The 27,286-nt window shown below is 38.8% G+C and overlaps 1 long non-coding RNA gene across 1 annotated transcript in view; it reads right to left on the bottom strand.

Annotated features, from left to right (window-relative positions):
* LOC142617714 (uncharacterized) overlaps nucleotides 1–27,286 on the bottom strand; it is a 44,814-nt gene that overhangs the window by 16,363 nt on the left and 1,165 nt on the right. The window contains exon 2 of the long non-coding RNA XR_012841028.1: nucleotides 22,712–22,807. This is a non-coding gene — a long non-coding RNA (uncharacterized LOC142617714). The remainder of the gene's footprint in view (nucleotides 1–22,711; nucleotides 22,808–27,286) is intronic.

The raw sequence follows: 27,286 nt of genomic DNA, 5'->3' as shown, positions 1-27,286 counted from the left end.
CACCCTTTCACCACAAAAAGTGAAGGAATCACTGCCCATCCCTTTGGTTAATCAGTCAAGTTTGAGTTCATTAGGAGTCCCGAACCTTGGGAGGTGAGCACCCTCCAAGAAGCTTCTGTCTCCAAAATTCTCAGTACTATCACCACCCAAACCCTTCCATCTCATGGTACCAACCAAGCCCAGAACCTTGATCCTTTTGTACCAACAACTCCATCAAGTATAAGTCAAACTGAGAACCTTGACTTATTCATTTCAACTGATGATTCATTTAACCCCAATCGGTCCCAGCTATCATCATGCATCCATCATAAAGGTAATAGCATCTCTACATCCATTGTTTTAAAAGACAAAAGGTTTTTAAATAGTTATTTGAAAATCTCAAATGATCCAAGTCTTTCTTGGCAGGATAAAGAGAAAGCAATATTTAATACCACTAATAAGTGGATAATGACTTCTTCAGCAGAGAAGAGGAACAAGGGGAAAGCACCAGCAAGGGGCTCAAGACAAAAGACTACCAGTGGGACAGTCTTTTGTAATGCATGAAGGCGCATCCTCTAAGGGAAACCAAAGAGAATCAACATCCCTTCAGGAATTTGTCCCAGCAGAAGTGACATATTCCAGTGGTGATATGGCTATTATTTTGCAGGAAGTTTTATCCAAGACTTTACAATTCAATGATGGAGCATATACATAGTTACCCTACTCCATTAAATGTCTCCTTAATAACCTCCAATTTGCCTTCACCTTAAAAAACCAAGAACTTTTCCAAAGAACCCTCAAACCACTAGAAATTCACCTAGTTAACCTTGAGGCTAGGAATGAAGTCTTAACCAGTCAACTCTTTGGCAAAGAGGATATCCATTCAATGGATAAAATGACTATCATGAGCACTCAGGCTTAGTCTTAAGACTCAAGCTACTCTAAGAAGTGCTACTGCCAACTTGCCATTAGATTTACAATCTCATATTCTGAGAAGCAAGGCTATGACCACATCTCTAAATCTTTGGTTTAAATATTTCAAAGTTCTTATTACAACTGCTATTCCTAATCCAGATGATTCAGATGATATTGATGATGTTCTCATGCAAGCCACATGGGAAGAACACTTTGGAAGCAGCTTCAGAGTGTATGAAAATAAACATCCCTTTCCTGGTCTTTTGGTCAATTATAAAGAAGGGACAGATGATGATAAGAGAGATCTAGCTTGGCTCTCGCAAATGTTTGAATATGGTTTCATCAGGCTCATCAAGCTAACAAGTCATGACCAAATCAGCCAACTACCGCAGATTATCCAAAGTGCTGTTAAGCAAATCAACAACCCTTTTGTTTCCGTTAGATGTTGGAGTACTCTACCAAACTGGGACAAAGATAATTGGATGGAAGTCCAACCCTCAAAGCATCTTCTCCTTATCAATGGTTTTACTTATCAAGGCCTATGGTATGAAGGAGACACATATCTTTCATACAGATATCCTAATGCTCTGGCAGAACGCTGGAGGAACTACTTCAACAACCAGATTCTCGATGTCAGCCAAGACCTATGGAAAGATTACCATTTTATAGGTTCTACAGACAATATCTATGTTTTTGGAAGAAGACCATATGACTCTGCTATTAGACATCTTCGAAGAACTGGTCCTGATAATCCTAGGGAGTTTCTTATAGGAAAAAATCCTGTACATGAACCTCTTCTGTATTGTGGACTCTGCAACCACTATGCCGTGTATCATGAGCATGATTGTGAAGATGATCCCCAAGGGGATCCCTATGAAGGATATCCATTAGATGCTCCTGATACTGATTAAATTATCCTGACTAGCACCAGTCACTCACCAGGATAAGATTCCAATCCGGTTACTATTCCAAATCAGCACCAGCCACTGATATGAACAGTACCCGCACCATGAACAGTACCCGCACCCAGCAAATTCCCCAATAAATTACTATTCATCCATCAACAACAGATGAACAGTATTCTGAAAAGCAAGGGGACAAGTCACTATTCATGAACAGTAACAGTTACTATTCACAGACACAATCATTCAGAAGCACTATTTGCTTTCGATGGAAAAGGTTTTCACCCCAGTAAAAGCAATTCACCTTCTGTGATTCCAACAATCTTCAGAAGAATCCAAGGCTCCCTCCAGTCTATATAAGCTAGCCAAGACTCCATTCTGAGGCAGGCTTAATTGAGGCTAAATTGTAGTGTCAATTACCTCCCTTCTTTTTAAAATTTTGCCCTTGTAATCAGATGGCTTCCCCCTACACTTGTAATACCTTAGCTGGTTTTCAACATTGTAACCCCATGGCCTCAGTCGGCCTTAGTCTGTAACTTACCCCCCTTTTAGTCTGTAACTTACCCCCCAAAAATACAACCATTCTTGGTTCTTGATGTTTAGCAGAGACTACTTCGGACAACTTCCTTCATGGTTTCTCAAATGGTGAGAAATGTTTGGTTCAACCCCACAGATTTTTCCAGAACCCTTACAAGATGCCCTAGGATACTTTGACTCCAGATATAAGACTTCAAGTCATCATTCCCAGTTTCTAGTAATTCTGCTCTTCACTCAGAGATACAGAATCCACTGGATCAGCATGTGGAATTATGCTATCAATACTAACCTCTTAGATAGGGAATTTTTGGTAAAATGGTGGGATAGTCTTAAGATTGAACAGATCATCAATCAAGTCTATATGGACTATCCTCCTCCAGTCCAGAAGCCCATTGCTTACAGAACAAGATCTCAGTCTAGCCTAGATTCCATCCAGATCACCGAAAAATCTAGCAAAGAATTAAAAGATCTTGCCCAGCAGCTAATGGTCCAATCAAAGCAGTTACAGTTGGAGGAATAGGTTTCTCCTACCTCTTCAGTAGCTTCGGTTAACCGCAATCCAATTGATCCCTTCTAGGATTCCCAAGATCCATATGATGGTTACAACCTGGATAGCGATTAAAACATCAAAGCAATCTTGACTAGCACCAGCCACTACTAAGGATAAGATTCCAATCTAGTTACTATTCCAAATCAGCACTAGCCACTAATATGAATAGTACCCGCACCATGAACAGTACCCGCACCCAGTAAATTCCCCAACAGATTACTATTCATCCAAACAGTGACATATGAACAAAACTCTGAAAAGCGAGGGGACAAGTCACTATTCATGAACAGTAACAGTTACTGTTCACAAGACACAATTATTCAAAAGCACTGTTTGCTTTCGGTGGAAAAGGTTTTCACCCCAATAGACACTGCCGCCATTTGGGATACACATAGTACAAGACTGAGTCTGAGTGGGATACATTTTCCTACACATAGGTTTGGAATATCCCTAAAGGTTTGGAATAGGTCAGTATCAGGAGCATCTGATGGATATCCTTCATAGGGATTCCCTTGGGGATCATCTTCACAATCATGCTCTGATACCAAAAGGGGGGTAAGTTACAGACTATGGCCGACTGAGGCCATGTGCGAAAAATACAGATAAAGGCCGACTGAGGCCATGGGGTTACAATTGTGAAAACCGGCTAAGGTATTACAAGTGTAGGGGGAAGTCATCTGATTACAAGTGCTGGATTGTAAAAAGAAGGGAGGTAATTGACACTACAATTTAGCCTGCCTCAGAATGGAGTCTTGGTTGCCTTATATAGACTGGAGGGAGCCTTGGATTCTTCTGAAGATTGCTGGAATCACAGAAGGTGAATTGCTTTTACTAGGGTGAAAACCTTTTCCACCGAAAGCAAACAATGCTTCTGAATGATTGTCTGTGAACAGTAACTGTTGCTGTTCATGAATAGTGACTTGTCCCCTTGCTTTTTGAAATACTGTTCATCTGTTGTTGATGGATGAATAGTAATCTGTCGGGAAATTTGCTGGGTGCGGGTACTGTTCATGGTGTAGGTACTATTCATATCAGTGGCTGGTGCTGATTTGGAATAGTAACCGGATTGGAATCTTATCCTGGTGAGTGACTGGTGCTAATCAGGTAGCTTCAAGAAGTTCTACCTCCTTTTCACTGTCAGAAGAGGTTCTGCTAGAACTACCGGAATCTGTGCGGATATTTAAAACCTGGAGCTGTGGGGTTTTCTTTGGTAAAGGGATGATCTGGTTGGTGGAAACTTTAGGGATATTCCAATCTCCTATGTCTAGATCTACATTTGATAACTCATAAGACTCTGAATTGATTATTCCTACATCTGCTAGTATCTCAGGGAGGGACGATGGTTGGGAACGTCTACTGATGGTAGAAGAGTAACTTCTAAACAACCTATTCATCTTTCTGGATTAAAAGCTTAAATCAACAATTACAACCTAATCACCTTTTATCCTCTCTTAAGACTGTCCCATCATTTTACCGAAAATTCCTTGTCTAAGAGGTTAGTATTGATAGCATAATTCCACATGCTGATCCAATGGATTCTGTATCTCTGAGTGAAGAGCAGAATTACTGGAAACTGGGAACGATGACTTGAAGTCTTATATTTAGAGTCAAAGTATCTTAGGGCATCTTGTAAGGGTTCTGGAACAATCTGTGGGGTTGAACCAAACATTTCCCACCATTTGAGGAACCATGAAGGAAGTTGCCCGAAGAAGTCTCTGCTAAACATCAAGCACTAAGAATGGTTGTATTTCTGATTTTGGATAAAGAGAACTTTCTCAAAGGCATCTATGTAGTCATAATAACTATAATGGAGTTCTGTGCCTGTGGGAGACTTGAAATTCTTGAGAGTTTTCAACAAGGAGGGGTGTTGGCCCCAATCTTGGCAGCTAAGACCTATGGAAAGATTACCATTTTATAGGTTTTATAGACAGAATCTATGTTTTTGGAAGAAGACCATATGACTCTGCTATCAGACATCTTCGAAGAACTAGTCCTGATAATCCTAGGGAGTTTCTTATGGGAAAAAATCATGTACATGAACCTCTTCTGTATTGTAGACTCTGCAACCACTACGATGTGTATCACGAGCATCATTGTGAAGATGATCCCCAAGGGGATCCCTATGAAGGATATACATCAGATGCTCCTGATACTGATTAAATTATCCTGACTAGCACCAGTCACTCACGAGGATAAGATTCCAATCCAGTTACTATTCCAAATCAGTATATATATAGAAGAACAAGTTTCTCCTTCTACCTCAGTAGCATTAGTTAATCACAATCCAATTGATGCTCTTCAGGATTCCCAAGATCCTTACAGTGGTTACAATTTGGATAGCGATTAAAAGTATCCTGACCCAGCAACTCAGGATAAGGTTTTAATCTGGTTACTATTCAAAATCAGCACCAGTCACTGATATGAACAGTACCCGCATCGTGAATAGTACCAGTACTCAGCAGATTCCCCGACAGATTACTATTCATCAGCGACAGATGAACAGTACTTCGGAAAAGCAAGGGGACAAGTCACTATTCGTAAACAGTAAAAGTTACTGTTCACAGACATAATCATTCAGAATCACTGTTGCTTTCAGTGGAAAGAGTTTTCACCTCAGTAAAAGCATTTCACCTTCCGTGATTCCAGCAATCTTCAGATGGCATCCAAGGCTCCCTCCAGCCTATATAAGGCAGCCAAGACTCCATTCTGAAGCAGGTTAAATTTTAGGAGCAACTCCAAAATACCTCAGAGATCCAGTTTTAGGAAGAACTCCAAAACACCTCACCCGGCTTTGCCTCCTCTTTACAACTCTTAGCATTGTAATCAGATGGCTTTTTACTTTTGTAACACCCTAGCCGGTTTGTTGGTCGGCACTGCCGCCATAGTTATCCAAGTTATTTTGGCATTATAATTATTTTGAATTATTTATGGATATATCTCCCATACCCCATATTTTGTTTTACATCTATTTTATGATAACTCTTCCATTCCCATTTATTTATTTCTTTGTTTGCTATTATTTTATCATCTTCTTTTACATCTGCAAATGGTAGGCTGAGCCTCCTTCTAAACCATTCTATTTGTTATTCTGTGATTATTTGTTTAGATTAATTCTTGCTTCCCTGTTATCCCGATTCTTCTTATTTTTGTGTTTAGCCCGAACGTTTGTTGCAGAAATATACTTGTGAGACTTGTTAACCGAGTTCTGTGTGGTCTCTAAACCATAATTATCCAAAAAATCTTCTTGGTTTTGGTTTGGTCAGCCCATGTGAAGTCGGGGAAGGCGTTGAAGGGTGGTCCCCAATTTGGAGGAGAAGTTTGGTAGGTACGGAGTTCACAGATTAGGTGTCTATCTCACTGTTGTATACTCCTGTTTTAGATCTAAAGGTTAGATCCAGAAGTTTGAGGATAAAGATGACTAGGTTGTAATTGTTAATTTAAGCTTATAATCCTGAACAATGAATAGGTTGTTTAGAAGTTTTTCTTCTACCAGCAGTAGATGTTCCCAACCATCATCCATCCCAGAGATACCAGCAGATGTAGGAATACTTGATTCGGAGTCCTATGAGTTATCCGATCTAGATCTAGATATAGGAAATTGGAATATCCCTAAAGTAGCCACCAACCATATCTATAAATCTTCATGGTCTTGGAAGAGAGCCTTCAAGATAGATTACCATGTTAAGACCATAGAACAAGTGTTTTGGAGTTCTTCCTAAAACTGGACCTCTGAGGTATTTTGGAGTTACTCCTAAAATTTAACCTGCTTCAGAATGGAGTCTTGGCTGCCTTATATAGGCTGGAGGGAGCCTTGGATGCCATCTGAAGATTGCTGGAATCACGGAAGGTGAAATGCTTTTACTGAGGTGAAAACTCTTTCCACCGAAAGCAACAGTGATTCTGAATGATTATGTCTGTGAACAGTAACTTTTACTGTTTACGAATAGTGACTTGTCCCCTTGCTTTTCCGAAGTACTGTTCATCTGTCGCTGATGAATAGTAATCTGTCGGGAATCTGCTGAGTGCTGGTATTGTTCACGATGCGGGTACTATTCATATCAATGGCTGGTGCTGATTCTGAATAGTAACCGGATTGGAACCTTATCCTGAGTTGCTGGGTCAGGATGCATTTAATCGCTATCCAAATTGTAACCACTATAAGGATCTTGGGAATCCTGAAGAGGATCAATTGGATTGTGATTAACTGATGCTACTAAGGCAGAAGGAGAAACCTGTTCTTCTGATTCTAGCTGCTGTGAGTGGGCCATTAGCTGCTGGGCTAGTTCTTTTAACTCTTTGCTAGATTTTTCGGTGATCTGGACTGAGTTTAGGCTAGACTGAGATCTTGTCCTGTGAGCAATGGGTTGCTGGATTGGAGGAGGATAGTCCTTATAGACTTGGTTGATGATTTGCTCAATCCTTAGATTGTCCCACCACTTTACTGAGAATTCTCTATCCAAGAGATTGGCATTAATCTTATAATCCCACTTGCTAATCCAATGGATTCTGAATCTTTGGAAAAAAAGCAGAATTACTGGAAATTGGGAGCGGTGGCTTGAGGTCTTATATCTTGAATCAAAGTACCTCAGGGCATCCTGTAAAGGTTCTGAAAAAATCTGAGGGATTGAACCCACCATTTGAGAAACCAAGAGGGAAGCTGACCAAAGAAGTCTCTGCTAAACATTAAGAACCATGAATGATTGTAATTCTGATTCTAAATGAAGAAAACTTTCTCAAAGGCATCAATATAGTCATAATAACTATAATAGAGTGCTGAGCCTGAGGGGGATCTGTAGTTCTTGAGGATCCTTAACTCAGAAGGATGTTGTCCCCAGTCTTGGCAACTGACAAATCCTGTGATGATGAACTTGTGATAGAGGACTACTGAGGGGTCTCTGCTGTTGAAGATGTTTTCTATTTGAACTGATTTTTCTTGGCTGAGGATACTCTTATAGAACTTGATATTTTTCTCTAGATGCTTGGGTAAGAAATGTCATCCTTGTGACAGAACTTCCATGGCTAGGGCAAGAGGATCTGTTATATGAACTAGGTGGGGCTCAATATAAGAGATATGCTGGAGGAAAGATTTCTTAACATAAGAAGAGTTTCCTTTTTTGGTTGGATAAGAAGGCTTTTGGGTTTGGATAGGGCCAAAAGGTTCTTCTACAAGATAAGGGTTCGTTGCTTTTGGTGCTGGAGAGGCCAAGGCTGAGCTATAACTAGGTTGGCCATAAGGTGGCCTTTTATAATTTGGTTTTGGAATTGTTGAAACCAAATAACGATTGGCAATGTTTGATGGTGAAGCAAGGTTATCCTGACTAGGGCTTTTTGCTTGGGATAATGGGAAAATTTGGCTAGGGGTGATTGGTACGAGTTTGCCTGGGTTTTGTGCTTGGCTAGTACCAACAAGGTTTTGCTGTTTAGGTAATTTTGGGGGTTGTGGTTGTTGTACAGGTTTCTTCCCAGACATCTTGGCTATGACTCTGAAAAAACTCACGGGTTAGGAAATCAGGGATGCTGTTCTGGCTTCCTTCAATGAATTCTAAATCAAAGTAAAAAACTGAAAGGATGGCTTGCCATCATGCAAAAATCTGTTTTGATGCAATGTTTTCAACATCTTTTTCTAAAACATGTTTTGCAGATTTACAATCAATCCTGATCAAAAGCTTTTGATTCAAAAGATCACTTTGAAATTTTGAAATGCATAGTACTATAGATAGTATTTCTTTTTTAATAGTACTATAATTAATCTGAATGGGAGTCCATATTCCCGAATGAAAACAGACTATCTGTTCAGGAGAATTGGGACTAACATGCTAGGGGAGGATGCCGCCATAACCTATGTTAGAGGCATCTGTTTGGACAATCTTGAAGGAATTGACAGAGGGAATTCCTAAGCAAGAAAGGGTCTTGACATATTGTTTGATATGTTGGACAACTGTTGTATGTGCTGGAGTCCAAGGGGATGGATTGGTTCGAAGTCTATCAAAAAGAAGTTTGCATTACTGTCTGAGATTCTGATAGAAATCTGAGAAATAGTTGAGAGATCCTAGAAAACTCTGAAGCTAGGTTTTATCTAGGATTTCATTTGGAAACTTATCCGCGAATTGAATAGCTCTATCTATGGGTTTGATTACACCATGGTGAATATCAAAACCTAAGAAACGAACTCTAGTTTGGAAAAGTTTGATCTTGGGGCTGAAACAACAAGACCATTGAGCTTGATAGTATGGAGGAATGCTCGTAGGTGTTTTTGATGTTGTTCCAAAGATTCTGAGAAGATGAGTACATCATTAATGTATACAATGGCATGACTGGAGAATGGATTAAAAATCTCATTCATGATATTTTGGGAATTCAGAGGGTGCATTTTTAAGACCAAAGGGCATTACTTTCCATTCATAATGTCCAAAGGGTGTGGTGAAGGCTGTCTTATACCTATCAAACTCTCTGATTTGTATTTGCCAAAATCCACTCTTCATATCAAACTTGCTGAAAACTACTGCCTTACTAAGCCTATTGACTAAGTCTTTTTAGTTGGGAATTGGGTACCTTACCCATTCTAAGACTTTGTTAAGGGGCTTGTAGTTGATGACTAATCTAGGAACACCCCTTTCTATCTCAGCATTTTTCTGGACATAAAAGGCTAGACAGGACCATGGTGATCTAGACTTTCTGATGATTTCTTTCTTAAGGAGGTCCTCTATCTTTGTTCTACAAGTATCCATGAGTTCTTGGTTCATTTGGATAGCTTGAGCTTTGGTAGTGATATCCTTTTCATTGAAATTTTTGACATAAGGGAGAGCTACCTCGTGTCTCTTTCTATGCCAAAAAGCTGTGGGTAGATCAGAGCAGACTTCCTGCTTAAGTTTTTCTTCAAATTTTCTAATCTTTTCTTGGAGGGTTTTGCAAGTTAGTTGGTCCTCAACTTTCTTGTACCTTATTTCCTCTTGAAGATAGATGTATGGTCTTGGCACTAATCAGGTTTAAGGTTTTGGAGATAGAGTCAGCTTGGATGGTGCTAATGTTTCTAGGCACTGGTCCACTAAGAAACTTAAATTGATGGTTTGGCCAAAGGGATGGGTAGTAAGTCCTATACTATCCACTGTGAAAGGGTACAGGATGCAGAGGAAAGGATTTCCTAAGATGACATTGTCTGTCATATTTTTGACAAGAACAAATGTGGTTTTGAAACACATGTTATCTTGGCACACATGGGCTTTAGGGAGTTTGAATTCAATCTGCATTTTTCCACCACTTGCGGATGTCAATCGCTCCTTAGACTTTTTGAAGTATTTGGAAGGAATGATTCCTTCTTGAATGCAGTTGAGATCAGCACCTGAATCAATTAAGGCTACGACCTCGAATTCAAAATATTTGCTAATGACAATCTTGACTTTGGAATGCCATTTGTGAAAGTTAATCCTGTTGAAGGCATCTAGGAATAATTCTTTGGAGGGTTTATGTCTAAGGTCAACTGTAGGGTTAACTATTTGATCAATTTCATCACCAGAATGGTTCTGAAATGAGGAACCTTCCTCATTGCTTTGATGAGAAGTAATTCCCAACTGCTGGGCTTTTTGGAGAGTATTTAGCCCTTGCTTTAAGGTTATAATCTTACATTTGGTTTCCTTGGCTTCCATCCAGAGGTTGTTGACTGTGACTTCCTTTGGAGACCTAGTGTAGGTTATTTCTAACTTAGGTTGTTGGATTCCTAGTTCAGGTTTACTGGTTTCCTGTACTAAAGGCTGATGGGTTTGGCTAAGCTCCTGAGACTTGACCACTGGGTCATCTACTTTTGTGTGCAAGGATTTGATGTCACAATTTTTCTTGAGATGGTTACGTTTGCCACAATTGAAACATTTTCCTGGTTTCTGTGGGACACCATTTTCAAGTTTCTTAGCCTTGCTATAGGCTTTTGCAACTATCCTTAGCTGAGGGGCTCTGCTATCACAGTTTTCAAGTCTTTTCATTTTCAGACGCCTCCACTTGACTTCTAGGGGTTCTTTCTCTTCTTCTGTGTCAGAGGAGGAACTGCTAGAGGTTGTACGAATATCTAAAACTTAAAGCTAACTTGTTGAAACTAGTGAAGGGGTGGCTGGTTCCTTCTTTACTAGTTCTTCTAGCTTCTGGGCAACTATTTCTAAGGCTGTTTTGTCCTTAGAGTAACTGCGGTTGGTGTGTCTATTTGTGGATAACCTGGCTGGAAGCTTCTCAAGGGGTGGATGGCTTGACTTGACAACTTCCTTAGTTGCATTGGGTCCTTCTGTGGCCCATGCTCCGGTAAGAACACAAAACTGCTTGTGCTGGCCAAAATACCTTTCAAAGTATATGAAAAAGGGGACATAACGGGATATTTCCCTCATGAATGCCGTCCATGCTTCAAATACTTTTTCTTTTTGCTTTTTGGTGTAATTGGCTTTATAGGCTTCTCTTTTAGTTCTGTTTTCCTCAGAACTAAATTCCTTTCCTGATTCTTCTAGGTTAGGAACGAATTCTTTGTTTAAAACCAGAAGCTGGCTATCTATGGACTCTTGCTAAGATGGAGGTTGTTCCATATCAGTTCCAGATGGGGATGGGGGGGATTGCTCACGATCGTCTTCCTCATTGACAATCGAATCCTGTTTAGCTGTGTAGCAAGGTGTGGTAAGCTGAGAATTGGTTCTAACTCCCTGGAGCTGTACACCTAGATCTCTTCTAGAGCTTGGGAATGGTGATCCGAGCTACATTGTCTAGTTAAGCTACACTGTGATGCAGATCTATCTCTAAGGTAGATAGGTGACTGCCTATGGGGTTGGTGTAGATCTGCTGGGGATCTAAACCGAGATATATCCAGGGTGGTCCACACTCATAGTCTAGAGGAGTGCTAAGCCTAGATCTGTCAAAGCTTAACCTAACCATGCCATTAGCTAATTGCTAGACAAATTCTAGATCTGGATTCTGGGCCGGGTTTTGGATCTGTAGAGTATGGTTCTCATTCTCTAAAGTCCAATTGGCTGGGAATGTGACCTCTATCCATTTTAGGGTTCTTGGAACCTGAATCCTGGTACTAGGGTCAGTGGTTTGGATGAGGGTTGTCTCACCTCTTTCCCTTTTGTCAAGTGCTCCGACATTCATGTTTGTTCTCATACACTTGTAGTATACTCTGTATATCAAGGCGATCTAACTAGTTCCCTGCGTGTGAGGGCTTTGATAACATTCTTATCATGGATGTGGATAGTAAAATCTGGGAAACAGTCAAAATGGACTGGTCCGTTACTAAGGCTAGTTTCTATGGCTCCTAAGAGGCTGTCATTGAATCTGATGTGACGAGCATCTCTAAGGGCCATGAGGATTGAGTTATTCAAACCTCTTCTGATGAGTGGTTTAACTCCTACTTAGACTAAACCTATGTGTAGGAAGTTATGACCTTTGTCCCTATGTGCTTGAATGGCTGAACGGGATAACAAGTAGCACGTTTCGTACTCCTTGTTTATACCATAAACTTGTTCTATGGTCTTAACATGGTAATCTGTCTTAAAGGCTCTCTTCCAAGACCATGAAGATTTATAGATCTGGTTGGTGGCTACTTTAAGGATATTCCAATCTCCTATGTCTAGATCTAGATCGGATAACTCATAGGACTTTGAATTAAGTATTCCTACATCTGCTGGTATCTCTGGGATGGATGATGGTTGGGAACATCTACTACTGGTAGAAGAGAAACTTCTTGATGATTTGTTCAATCCTTAGATTGTCCTACCACTTTACTGAGAATTCTCTATCCAAGAGATTGGCATTAATCTTATAATCCCACTTGCTAATCCAATGGATTCTGAATCTTTAGGAAAAAAGCAGAATTACTGGAAATTGGGAGCGGTGGCTTGAGGTCTTATATCTTGAATCAAAGTATCTCAGGGCAGCCTGTAAAGGCTCTGGAAAAATCTGAGGGATTGAACCAAACATTTCCCACCATTTGAGAAACCAAGAGGGAAGCTAACCGAAGAAGTCTCTGCTAAACATTAAGAACCATGAATGATTGTAATTCTGATTCTGAATGAAGAGAATTTTCTCAAAGGCATCAATATAGTCATAATAACTAATATATATATATATATATACAGCCATGCCATTGTGTATATCGATGATGTACTCATTTTTTCAGAATCCTTAGAACAACATCAGAAGCACTTAAGAGCATTCCTCCATATCATCAAGCTCAATGGTTTTGTTATTTCAGCCCCTAAGATCAAACTTTTCCAAACTAGAGTTCGTTTCTTAGGATTTGATATTCACCATGGTGTAATCAAACCCATAGATAGAGCTATCCAGTTTGCAGATAAGTTTCCAGATGAAATCCTAGATAAAACCCAGCTTCAGAGATTTCTAGGTTCTCTCAACTACATCTCAGATTTCTATCAGAATCTCAGGCAACAATGCAAACTCCTTTTTGATAGACTTCGAACAAATCCATCCCCTTGGACTCCAGCCCATACTACAGTAGTCCAGCATATCAAACAATATGTCAAAACCCTTCCTTGTTTAGGAATTCCTGCTGACAATTCCTTCAAGATTGTCCAGACTGATGCCTCAAACATAGGCTATGGTGGCATCTTCCTCCAGCGTGTTAGCCCCAATTCTCCCGAACAGATAGTCTGTTTCCATTCGAGAATTTGGACTCCCACTCAGATAAATTATAGTACTATTAAGAAAGAAATACTATCTATAGTACTATGCATCTCGAAATTTCAAAGTGATCTTTTAAATCAAAAGTTTTTAATCAGGATTGATTGTAAATCTGCAAAACACGTGTTGGAAAAAGATGTTCAAAACATTGCATCAAAACAAATTTTTGCAAGATGGCAAGCCATCCTTTCAATTTTTGACTTTGATTTAGAATTCATTGAAGGAAGCCAGAACAGCATCCCTGATTTCCTAACCCGTGAATTTTTGCAGAGTCACAACCAAGATGTCCGGGAAGAAACCCGTACAACAACCCCAACCCCCTAAATTGTCTAAACAGCTAAACCTTATTGGTACTAGCCAAGCACAGGGCTTAGAAAAACTTGTACCAATCACCCCTAGCCAAATTGTCCCAATATCACAAGCTAAAAGCCCTAGACAGGATACCCCTGCATCACCATTAAGCATTGCCAATCGTTATTTGGTTTCATCAATCCCAAAACCAAATTATGAAAGGCCACCATATGGTCAGCCCAGCTACAGCTCAGCCTTAGCCTCCCCAGCACCCAAAGCAATCAACCCTTATCAGATAGAAGAACACTTTAGCCTTATCCAAACTCAAAAGCCTTCTTCCTATCCAACCCAAAGAGGAGGACAGTCCTCTTATGTCAAGAAGACCTTTACCCAGCATATCTCTTATATTGAACCCCACCTAGTTCATATAACAGATCCCCTAGCCTTAGCCATGGAAGTTTTGCCACCAAACTGGCATTTCTTACCCAAACATTCAGAGAAAAATATCCAATTCTATAAGAGCATCCTCTCTCAGGAAAAGTCTGCTCAAATAGAAAATATCTACAGCAAAGGGGACCCCCCAATAGTCCTCTATCACAAATTCATCATCACAAGTTTTATCAGTAGTAAAGAATGGGGACAGCATCCTTCCCAGTTAAGGATCCTCAAAAACTACAGATCTCCGTCAGGCTCAGTACTCCATTACTGCTATTATGACTACATGGATGCTTTTGAAAAAGTACTCTTCTTCCAGAACCAGAAATTTAACCATTCATGGTTCTTAATGTTCAGCAAAGATTTTGATAGCCAAACCCCCTCCTAGTTCCTTAAGTGGTGGGAAATGTTTGGATCCATCCCCCAGATCTTCCCAGAACCATTACAAGATGCTTTGAGGTACTTTGATTCAAGATGCAGTTCCTCTAGGCACAGATCCCAGTTCCCAGTAATCTTAATCTTCTCCCAGAGGTACAAGGTCCATTGGATCAGTATGTGGAAATATACAATTAACAGCAACCTCTTGGACCGGGAATTCTCAGTTAAATGGTGGGACAGCCTCAGGATTAATCCAATCATCAATCAGGTTTATAAGGATTATCCTCCCCCAATTCAGAAACCCATTGCCCACGGGACAAAATCTCAGTCTAGCCTAGACTCTGTCCAGATTACCGGAAAATCTAGCAAAGAGTTGAAAGAATTAGCCTAGCAGCTGATAGCTCACTCACAACAGTTAGAATCAGAAGAACAGGTCTCTCCCACTGCTTCTGAGGGATCAGTCAACCACGATCTACTGGACCCGTTCCAAGATTCCCAAGACCCTTATAGCGGGTATAACTTGGACAGCGATTAGAGGATATCCTAACAAAGCAAATCGGGATAAGATCACAGTCCGGTTACTATTCAAAATCAGCAGCCACTAATATGAACAGTACCCGCATTATCAACAGTAGCCGCACCCAGCAGATTCCCCGACAGGTTACTATTTCAACAGTGACCGAATCCGGAAAAGCAAGGGGACAGTTCACTGTAGCATGAACAGTGAAAGTTTTACTGTTCACCGACACAATCATCCAGAGATCCTATTGCTTTCGGTGGAAACAACTTTCACCTCAGTAAAAGCAATTTACTCTCCGTAATTCCAGCAGTCTCCAGCCAGCATCCAAGGCTCCCTCCAGCCTATTTAAGGAAGCCATTTCTTTATTCTGAGGCAGGTCCAATTTTGGAGAAACTTCAGCAACTCCAAAATTCCCTCCTCTTCCAGCCAAGAGTTTATCTTTCTCAGCTTTGCCTCCTCTTTACAACCCTTAGCATTGTAATCAGATGGCACTATCATATTTTCATATTTGTAATATTATGGCCTCAGCCGGCCTTTACCTGTATTATCCGCACGTGGCCACAACCGGCCTTAGCTTGTAACTTACCCCCTTTTTCAGATGGTGCATTTTTGAGACCAAAAGGCATTACATTCCATTCATAATAGCCAAAGGGCGTGGTAAAGGCTGTTTTATACCTATCGGGCTCTCTGATTTGTATTTGCCAAAATCCACTCTTCATATCAAATTTGCTGAAAACAACTGCTTTGTAAAGCCTGTTGACTAAATCTTTTTTATTGGGAATTGGGTACCTTACCCATTCTAAGACTTTGTTGAGGGGCTTGTAGTTGATAACTAATCTAGGGACACCTCTCTCTATCTCAGCATTTTTCTAAACATAAAAGGCTGGGCAAGACCATGGAAATCTAGAAACATTAGCACCATCCAAGCTGACACTGTCTCCAAAACCTTAAACCTGATTAGTGCCAAGTCCATACATCTTAAGTACCTTCAAGAGGAAATTAGATACAAGAAAGTTGAGGACCAACTAGCTTGTAAAACTCTCCAAGAAGAGATCAGAAAGTTTGAGGAAAAACTTAAGCAAGAAGTCTGCTCTGATCTACCCACAGCCTTTTAGCATAGAAAGAGACACGAGGTAGCTCTCCCATATGTCAAAGATTTCAATGAAAAGGATATCCCTACCAAAGCTCGACCTATCCAAATGAACCAGGAGCTTATGGATACCTGCAGAGCAGAGATAGAGGACCTCCTTAAGAAAGGAATCATCCCCATTATTGGAGGAGAGTTCGGTAGGTAGGAGTTCACAGATCAGGTGCCTATCCCATAGTTGTATTTTTGCTTCAGATCTAAAGTTAGATCCAGAAGTTTGAGGATAAAGGTGACTAGGTTGTGATCGTTGATTTAAATTTGTAACCCCAGAATCATGAATAGGTTGTTTAGAAGTTACTCTTCTACCAGCAGTAGATGTTCTCAACCCACGTCCATTCCTGATGTCCCAGCAGACGTAGGAGTACTTAATTCGGAGTCTTATGAGCTATCCGATCTAGATCTAGACATAGGAGATTGGAATATCCCAAAAGTAGCCACCAACCAATTCTACAAGTCTTCATGGTCTTTGAAAACAGCTTTCAAAACAGACTACCATGTTAAGACCATAGAACAAGTCTATGGAATCAACAAAGAGTACAAAACGTGCTACTTGTTATCCCCTTCAGCTATCCAGAAGCATAAAGACAAAGGACATAACTTCCTACACATAGGATTAGTCCAAGTCGGAGTGAAACCACTCACCAGAAGAGGTTTGAACAGCTCAATCCTCATGGCCCTTAGAGATGCTCGTCACATCAGATTTGATGACAGCCTCCTAGGAACCATAGAAACCAGTCTTAGCAACAAAACCATCCATTTTAACTGTTTCCCAGATTTTAGCATCTATCTCTATGACAGCACAGTTATCAAAGCTCTCACGCTCAATATCAGGACACATGGAACCCTCATGACACATGGAACCCTCATGACACATGGAACCCTATGAGTGTAAACCACCTCTGGACATGTCCCGGTTTAGATCTCCAACCGATCTACATCAGCCCCGTAGGCAGTCGCCTATCTACCTTAGAAACAGACCTGCATTCCAGTGTAGCTCAACCAGACCTCTAGGATCACCTTTCCCTACGTCTAGGAGAGATTTAGGGGTAAGTTACAAGCTAAGGCCGGTTGTGGCCATGTGCGGATAATACAGGTAAAGGCCGGCTGAGGCCATAATATTACAAATATGAAAATATGATAGTGCCATCTGATTACAATGCTAAGGGTTGTAAAGAGGAGGCAAAGCTGAGAAAGATAAACTCTTGGCTGGAAGAGGAGGGAATTTTGGAGTTGCTGAAGTTTCTCCAAAATTGGACCTGCCTCAGAATGAAGAAATGGCTTCCTTAAATAGGCTGAAGGGAGCCTTGGATGCTGGTTGGAGACTGCTAGAATTACGGAGAGTAAATTGCTTTTACTGAGGTGAAATTTGTTTCCACCGAAAGCAATAGGATCTCTGGATGATTGTGTCGGTGAACAGTAAAACTTTCACTGTTCATGCTACAGTGAACTGTCCCCTTGCTTTTCCGGATTCGGTCACTGTTGAAATAGTAACCTGTCGGGGAATCTGCTGGGTGCGGCTACTGTTGATAATGCGGGTACTGTTCATATCAGTGGCTGCTGATTTTGAATAGTAATCGGACTGTGATCTTATCCCGATTTGCTTTGTCAGGATATCCTCTAATCGCTGTCCAAGTTATACCCGCTATAAGGGTCTTGGGAATCTTGGAACGGTTCCAGTGGATCGTGGTTGACTGATCCCTCAGAAGCAGTGGGAGAGATCTGTTCTTCTGATTCTAGCTGTTGTGAGTGAGCTATTAGCTGCTGGGCTAATTCTTTTAACTCTTTGCTAGATTTTCCAGTAATCTGGACAGAGTCTAGGCTAGACTGAGATCTTGTCCTGTGGGCAATGGGTTTCTGAACTGGGGGAGGATAATCCTTATAAACCTGATTGATGATTGGATTAATCCTAAGGCTGTCCCACCATTTAACTGAGAATTCCCGGTCCAAGAGGTTGCTGTTAATTGTATATTTCCACATACTGATCCAATGGACCTTGTACCTCTGGGAGAAGATTAAGATTACTGGGAACTGGGATCTGTGCCTAGAGGAACTGCATCTTGAATCAAAGTACCTCAAAGCATCTTGTAATGGTTCTGGGAAGATCTGGGGGATGGATCCAAACATTTCCCACCACTTAAGGAACTAGGAGGGGGTTTGGCTATCAAAATCTTTGCTGAACATTAAGAACCATGAATGGTTAAATTTCTGGTTCTGGAAGAAGAGTACTTTTTCAAAAGCATCCATGTAGTCATAATAGCAGTAATGGAGTACTGAGCCTGACGGAGATCTGTAGTTTTTGAGGATCCTTAACAGGGAAGGATGCTGTCCCCATTCTTTACTGCTGATAAAACCTGTGATGATGAATTTGTGATAGAGGACTATTGGGGGGTCCCCTTTGCTGTAGATATTTTCTATTTGAGCAGACTTTTCCTGAGAGAGGATGCTCTTATAGAACTGGATATTTTTCTCTAGATGTTTGGGTAAGAAATGCCAGTTTGGTGGCAAAACTTCCATGGCTAAGGCTAGGGGATCTGTTATATGAACTAGGTGGGGTTCAATATAAGAGATATGCTGGGTAAAGGTCTTCTTGACATAAGAGGACTATCCTCCTCTTTGGGTTGGATAGGAAGAAGGCTTTTGAGTTTGGATAAGGCTAAAGTGTTCTTCTATCTGATAAGGGTTGATTGCTTTGGGTGCTGGGGAGGCTAAGGCTGAGCTGTAGCTGGGCTGACCATATGGTGGCCTTTCATAATTTGGTTTTGGGATTGATGAAACCAATTAACGATTGGCAATGCTTGATGGTGATGCAGGGGTATCTTGTCTAGGGCTTTTAGCTTGTGATATTGGGACAATTTGGCTAGGGGTGATTGGTACAAGTTTTTCTGAGCCCTGTGCTTGGCTAGTACCAATAAGGTTTTGCTGTTTAGACAATTTAGGGGGTTGGGGTTGTTGTACGGGTTTCTTCCCGGACATCTTGGTTGTGACTCTGCAAAAATTCACGGGTTAGGAAATCAGGGATGCTGTTCAGGCTTCCTTCAATGAATTCTAAATCAAAGTAAAAAATTGAAAGGATGGCTTGCCATCTTGCAAAAATTTGTTTTGATGCAATGTTTTGAACATCTTTTTCCAACACGTGTTTTGCAGATTTACAATCAATCCTGATTAAAAACTTTTGATTTAAAAGATCACTTTGAAATTTCGAGATGCATAGTACTATAGATAGTATTTCTTTCTTAATAGTACTATAATTTATCTGAGTGGGAGTCCAAATTCCCGAATGGAAACAGACTATCTGTTCAGGAGAATTGGGGCTAACATGCTAGAGGAGGATGCCACCATAGCCTATGTTTGAGGCATCAGTCTGGACAATCTTGAAGGAATTGTCAGCAGGAATTCCTAAACAAGGAAGGGTTTTGACATATTGTTTGATATGCTGGACTACTGTAGTATGGGCTGGAGTCCAGGGGGATGGATTTGTTCGAAGTCTATCAAAAAGGAGTTTGCATTGTTGCCTGAGATTCTGATAGAAATCTGAGATGTAGTTGAGAGAACTTAGAAATCTCTGAAGCTGGGTTTTATCTAGGATTTCATCTGGAAACTTATCTGCAAACTGGATAGCTCTATCTATGGGTTTGATTACACCATGGTGAATATCAAATCCTAAGAAACGAACTCTAGTTTGGAAAAGTTTGATCTTAAGGGCTGAAATAACAAGACCATTGAGCTTGATGGTATGGAGGAATGCTCTTAAGTGCTTTTGATGTTGTTCTAAGGATTCTGAAAAAATGAGTACATCATCGATATACACAATGGCATGGCTGGAGAAAGGATTAAAAATCTCATTCATGATATTTTGGAATTCAGATGGTGCATTTTTTAGACCAAAAGGCATTACATTCCATTCATAATGGCCAAAGGGCGTGGTAAAGGCTGTTTTATACCTATCGGGCTCTCTGATTTGTATTTGCCAAAATTCACTCTTCATATCAAATTTGCTGAAAACAACTGCTTTGTAAAGCCTGTTGACTAAATCTTTTTTATTGGGAATTGGGTACCTTACCCATTCTAAGACTTTGTTGAGGGGCTTGTAGTTGATAACTAATCTAGGGACACCTCTCTCTATCTCAGCATTTTTCTGAACATAAAAGGTTGGGCAAGACCATGGTGATCTAGATTTCCTGATGATTCCTTTCTTAAGGAGGTCCTCTATCTCTGCTCTGCAGGTATCCATAAGCTCCTGGTTCATTTGGATAGGTCGAGCTTTGGTAGGGATATCCTTTTCATTGAAATCTTTGACATATGGGAGAGCTACCTCGTGTCTCTTTCTATGCCAAAAGGTTGTGGGTAGATCAGAGCAGACTTCCTGCTTAAGTTTTTCCTCAAACTTTCTGATCTCTTCTTGGAGAGTTTTACAAGCTAGTTGGTCCTCAACTTTCTTGTATCTAATTTCCTCTTGAAGGTACTTAAGATGTATGGACTTGGCACTAATCAGGTTTAAGGTTTTGGAGACGGTGTCAGCTTGGATGGTGCTAATGTTTCTAGGCACTAGTCCACTAATAAACTTAAACTTGATGGTTTGGCCAAAGGGTTGGGTAGTGATTCCTTTACTATCTACTGTGAAAGGGTAAAGGATGCAAATGAAGGGATTTCCTAAGATGACCTTGTCTGTCATATTTTTGACAAGAACAAATGTGGTTTTGAAACACATGTTATCTTGGCAAACATGGGCTTTAGGAAGTTTGAATTCAATCTGCATTTTTCCGCCACTTGCGGATGTCAATCGTTCCCTAGACTTTTTAAAGTATTTGGAGGGAATGATTCCTTCTTGAATGCAATTGAGATCAGCACCTGAATCAATTAAGGCTATGACCTCGAATTCAAAATCTTTGCTAATGGCAATCCTGACTTTAGAATGCCATTTATGGAAGTTAATCCTAGTGATAGCATCTAAAAACAATTCTTTGCTGGGTTCATGGATGAGATCAGCTATAGGGTCAACAGTTTGGCTAACTTCATTATCAGAGGAATCTTTCTTGTTGCTTTGATAAGAAGTGTTTTCCAAGGGTTGAGTTTCCTGGAGGGTTTTAAGACTTTGCTTTAAGGTCCCAATTTCATACCCGGTTTCCTTGGTTTCTCTTTGAAGGTCGTTGATCTTAACTTCCTTCCTGGACAGGACAATCTTGTTGTGAGATCGGTCCAAATCTACCTTGGGTTGAAGGTTACTGGGTTCAGTTTTACTTGGTTCTTGTACCAAAGGTTGTTGGGTTGGGCTAGGCTCCTGAGGCTTTTCAATGGGGCCACCTGTTTTTATGTGAGAGGATTTGGTGTTACAATCTTTCTTGAGATGGTCACGCTTGCCGCAACCATAACATTTTCCAGGCTTAGGAGGGACATGTTTTTCAGGCTTCTTAGATCTTTTATAAGATTTGGAAATAGGTCGATGGGCATTGCTAGCACGTCTATCAAGTCTGTTCATTCTTAGGCGTTTCCATTTGGCTTCTAGGGGTTCATCATCCGTGTCAGAGGAGGAACTGCTAGAGGTTGTGTGGATTTTCAAGACCTTAAGCTGACTTGTAGATTTTGGTGAAGGAATGGCTAGTTTCTTCTTTGCTAACTCTTCAGGCTTTTGTGCCATGATTTCTAAAGCTGTTTTGCTCTTAGGATAACTGAGACTGTTGTGATTGGTAGGGGTAGATGACTAATCTTAACAACTTTCTTAATTTCACTGGGTCCTTCAATGGTCTAGGTTCTGGTGAGGACACAAAACTGCTTGCGCTGGCCAAAATACCTTTCGAAGTATATGAAAAGGGGACATTACGGGATATTTCCCTCATGAATGCCGTCCATGCTTCAAATACTTTTTCTTTTTGATCTCTGGTATAATTGGCTTTGTAAGCTTCTCTTTTAGTCCTGTTTTCCTCAGAACTAAACTCCTTACCTAACTCTTCTAGGTCAGGAACGAATTCTCTGTTTAGGACCAAGATGTTCAGAGATTTTTCTTGCTGATCTGGAGGCTGTTCCATATCAGTTCCAGATGGGGATGGGGGGGATTGCTCACGATCGTCTTCCTCATTGACAATCGAATCCTGTTTGGCTGTGTAGCAAGGTGTGGTGAGTTGGGAATTGGTTCTAACTCCCTGAAGCTATATATATATATATATATATAGATGATTCCAACATAGAATTACAATCCTACAAAATTGTGGATATATGACCCCTAAAAAAACATACAAAAAAAGAGAGCACATATTAAATATAAGAAAAACAAACATTAAATGGGAGGCAATGTTGGTATTGCACAATTTGTGTTTGATTAAAAAGCTTTTACTTTCTTTTAGAAAATAAAAAAATAAAACAATGTAATACTAATATAGGCACCAAGACAAAAAAACCTGGGCACTTTGTATCTTGATTAGCACTCTGCCCTCACGGTGACTCCTAGCCTCTTTTGCCTATTTTCCAGCACAAAAAACCTGTCCGCATGAACCCTAGTGATCCAATCATCAACATCAATCAACGCAACAATCATAAAAAATGTAAGACTACAAGCAAATTGAAAGAGGAAATTCAAGATGCCTCTCAAAAATAAGTTTATGGCATTAAAATACCAGAGTCCTAAACAGAGAATAAATATCAAAACATGATAACATGATGTGACAGGTTTAATGTTTTGAACTTGGTATTAGAAACAAATAGTAAAAGTAACCTACTCAAGTTTAACAAAAACCAACTGCAAATCGCAATATTCTCATCAATAGACAGATTGTCAGTGGCTGTTGAAAAGATGATGATAGTAGTGTAGAGATTGAGAAAAGACGATGATGGTGGTGTAGAGAAAAAGAATAGCATTAAGAGAAAAGAACGTTTGTAATTTAACAATCACAGTTGGTATAAGTGGAGAAATTCAGATACTATAAAACAAAAGTGAAACACAAAATCCAGGATGAAATCTTTATGTTGCTCCGCTTTCACTCTACTTTCTCATCATCCAAATCGAAGTTGAAACACAAACTAAATATAATTTAAAAAAAAAAAAAAAAATTCACACAAAGCATTGCATAAGATAAAAGAGAGAGCCTTGAGTATGCGGATCACGTTGTCAAGGTCGAGGAGACGAATATAGGCTTGGACAATTGGTGGTAAAAAACTTTCCGTGTGCTCAGTTTGAGAAGAAAAAAACAGTAGAGAGACAATAATTGAAGAGGAAAACTTTTAGTATGAGTTGGAGAGTTGAGGAAAGTTGTAGGAGGTTTCGTAATGGGAATTAATGGCTTTACACTTTATTTTGCTTTTTTAACAACTTTTTTTTTTTGAGAAATAATTACAACATGCTGCTAATCTCGTAGCTCGAACTCTTTCTCCCCTACACCCCAAGCACTTTGTATATTGGAAGGTGCTAATTCAGCTACAGGGCCTTTGACAACAACTTTTTAATTTACTTGCTTTAGTGAAAATTTTATTTATTTATTTATGGGATAAGTCTTTTAGTGGAAATTTGATGACAATTATTCTTAGAGTAGTTCTATGACTACAAGTTATTCTACAATTTTTTTCGCCACAATTTTGATATGATAAATTATGAGTTGTTAATTATCACTTACACATAGATTTATAATTTTTTTCACTAATCACACTTTGTCATATCACAATTATAATAATAAATTGTGAAAAATTTTGTAATTGTAACTTTTTCTTATTCCTACACATTATTACTTCAAGAAAAGAGAGAAGAATACCAACTTCTTGGTGGCCACCGCCAGCTATAAAGTCAAGTTGATTATATTGCTTTTTGACAAACAACAAAGCTATATATTGCTTCTTTTTTTTCTTCTTTTTTTTCCCACCTATTCATAATTCAGATGCCATTGTGATGTGACATCCTTAATTGCTTTCTTTGTGTGTGTGGTACCAGATTTTTTTCTTGTGTATATGCTCAGTTTGATGTAATAGGAAACCCCAGGACACCTCTGGTTCCATTAATTCATGACTGGGAGCTATGGTAGAGGCAGCGATATTAATAATAAGACAAAACTTAAGTACAGTACTTTATGTGTTATTTTTTAGATTATTCTCTTAAGATTCAGTCATGTGGTTACTTAATTAAAAAATACACTTTCATCCCATGAGAAAAAATCCACATGGCAAAATCTTAAAAGAAAAATCTAAGAAATAACATCTAAGTACTATACCTAAGTCTTCCTCTTACAAATAAATATTATCCACGATCATAACAATAATTTCATATGGGAAAAAAAAGTTTTTTTATAAAATAAATTTATAATGTAGGCCAATCTATATATATAATAGATGAAGCAGAGAGAAACTCAAATTGCAATTTTAAATTAGAATCCTAATTTTGTCTACATTTAAGTGAGATCACTTGTAATTTTGTTGTGCTCTTTTTTTTTTTTCACACCCACGTATTTCCAGGTTCACCTCCTCTTCTACAATAATCAAAACCCAAAATCCTTCCTCTCCTACTCAGCTAACGGTGCATGTACCCAGTTACCACACCGATTCAGGCACCTTAATATACATCTCCCATCTTCTTCAATGAATGCTATGGAATTTGAAAAGAATCTTTCGGTATCAATGATGCGTGTATTTGGGTATCTCTATATCTTATATAAGAAGAGGTTTTCCATATATTCTGATTATACTCACAATTTTAATGGTCCTGGTTTATGCTTCATAAGGTTTGATTACTTCTTTCTTTTATCTGCCTATACTTTCGTTCGTTCTTTTGAATAATTTTTATTGTTTAATTATAATTTTTTTTCCTATCATTGATGTTGCATGTTTATTTTCTATTTCATAACAAGTTGCAAGGCAACTCATAATTTTAATGGTCCTGGTTTATGGTCTGCAAAACCAATTCCAACAATTCCTAAGGTTTGATTACTGCTTTCTTTCATCTGCCTATTGTTTCCGTCCTTTCTGTGAATAATCTTTATTCTTTAATTATAAAAGTTTTTTTGTTTGCCTATGATTGATGTTACATGTCTATTTCTTGTTTCATAAAAAGTTGCAAGGAAACTAGGGAATTGTTTGACTTCCAAACTTTCAAGCATGCCACAAAATTGGAATGGGACATTGGAACCGAGATGAACCTTATCCTTACGGTTATGAAGAATTTGTGGTTACGTGCAAAAGATGCTCAATCGATCTTGAAATGTTTAAGTTGGTAAATAGGCTTCTTTAAGTCTCTTTTATTGTATTTTTTTACCCTCATTGTAGCATCACTTAAATAATAAGATGGAATATTCTGTTCCTCTGTTAATCGTTTGTTAAGCTTTGCAAAAGTTTTACAATTATGATTTCCTTAATGGTTTGCCAAAAGGAATGATTATCGATTGTGGAAAATTCAAAGTGTAATCAACCTCATCCTTGTGATTATAAAAAATTTGTAGTTACGTCTCATTGAATATAAAAACCTGACTCTTCACTTCTTCTTTTTCACATCAATCCCAATCACTCTAAAATCCTTTCTTAATTTTTGTGTCTAAGGAATTATATATATATATATATAATCAAAGCTAAGAGAAAATATAATTTAAATTCTAAATTGGATAGTTAATTTTGCATCATGTATCTTATGTAAAATTTTAAATTTTTGTGCATGCGTTAACACCTAACATGGAAGTTAGAAAACCACAATAATCAAGTTCATTCACCTAAGCAAAAACATTTAACTTGCACACTATAAAAATCCCTAGCATCCCATTCGCTATTTGTATAAGCATAAACATACAACCTTCTAGAAACATTCAGTCACATTTTCCACAAAAAAAAAAAAAATCCTACGCCTCCACCACTAAAAAGTTAAAACTAACACAAACTTTTACTCTCGCATAGATCTTCACATTTAGCTTTCGTATATCTCTCAAATGCATAATCTTTGCTCTGAGTTTTTAAAGGCATTAAAGGTTGTTTCTCTCTATCTCCCTTGCTTTCATGTTCTTATTTTTTCCCCAATTCGGTTTACGATTTGTACAATCATTTTTTTTTAAGTGGCATGATGAAGATCAAAAAGGCAAAGTCTCCATTAACCCCCACCCCCTCTTTTTTCAGTTCTTTTATATTAATGTTTATTGGCCATATGATTTCCTTCTTTTGTTCCAACCAAGTCCACATGAAGAAACCGAGTTTGCATGGGACATGTATACCTTTTGAACATTCCCTGCCAATCCTGTTTTGAATGTACTTATTACATCATTATTATCATGTAAAATATGAGTGAGTTGGGGGATTAATTTGTGGTGCTTCTTCCTTTTTGATTGCTTACTAAAAGTCTTTAAGTTTATACTACTAACATGTTTGAGTCTGGAAAAACTTATTATTTGCTCCATTTGAATTTTGTGTTAGTTTTGTACTCTATGCAAGTTAATTTATTCCTTTTTTTGACTTGATTCTATGTGTTATAATTTAGAACCACCGAATTAACCAGTATTATTGTCAAAGTTATATTTAATTGAAATTTGTTTGTTATGTTTTATTATTTCATAGCTCTAACATCTACAATTCCCTTTCTCCCCCTCTCATGTCCAGTATTAATTGTAGAAAATTACATTGGTTTATGTAAAATTAAAAGCAGGCAATTATTAATTAGAAAACAAGCAAGCAAATACGTTTCAATTGCACAAAAGATATTTATAATAATATTATTCTAACTTATATATTCATTTTCAATATTGATTTCAATTTTTTTTAATCCAAATGAATAAAACAATTTCGTTACATCATATGAAGTTTTCCTATAAATAAATCATAATTAAAAAAAATTATGAAGTAGGCAATTATCACTTAGAAAATAAGCAAGCAGAAAAAGAAAAAAAAAAGTGCTTCACAATATCAAAAATTAAGAATTAATAAATTTTAAACAAAAACAATATGGACAATTTACATTTTCTACCTAATAATATCCTTACAAGATTTTTTAAAGATTTATCAATAGTATTTAAATTATA

Source organism: Castanea sativa, chromosome 11, assembly GCF_040712315.1.
Source record: "Castanea sativa cultivar Marrone di Chiusa Pesio chromosome 11, ASM4071231v1".
NCBI classification, from domain to species: Eukaryota; Viridiplantae; Streptophyta; class Magnoliopsida; order Fagales; family Fagaceae; genus Castanea; species Castanea sativa.
Note: the sequence above shows the minus strand (reverse complement) of the source record. Positions and strands in the feature narration are given on the sequence as shown.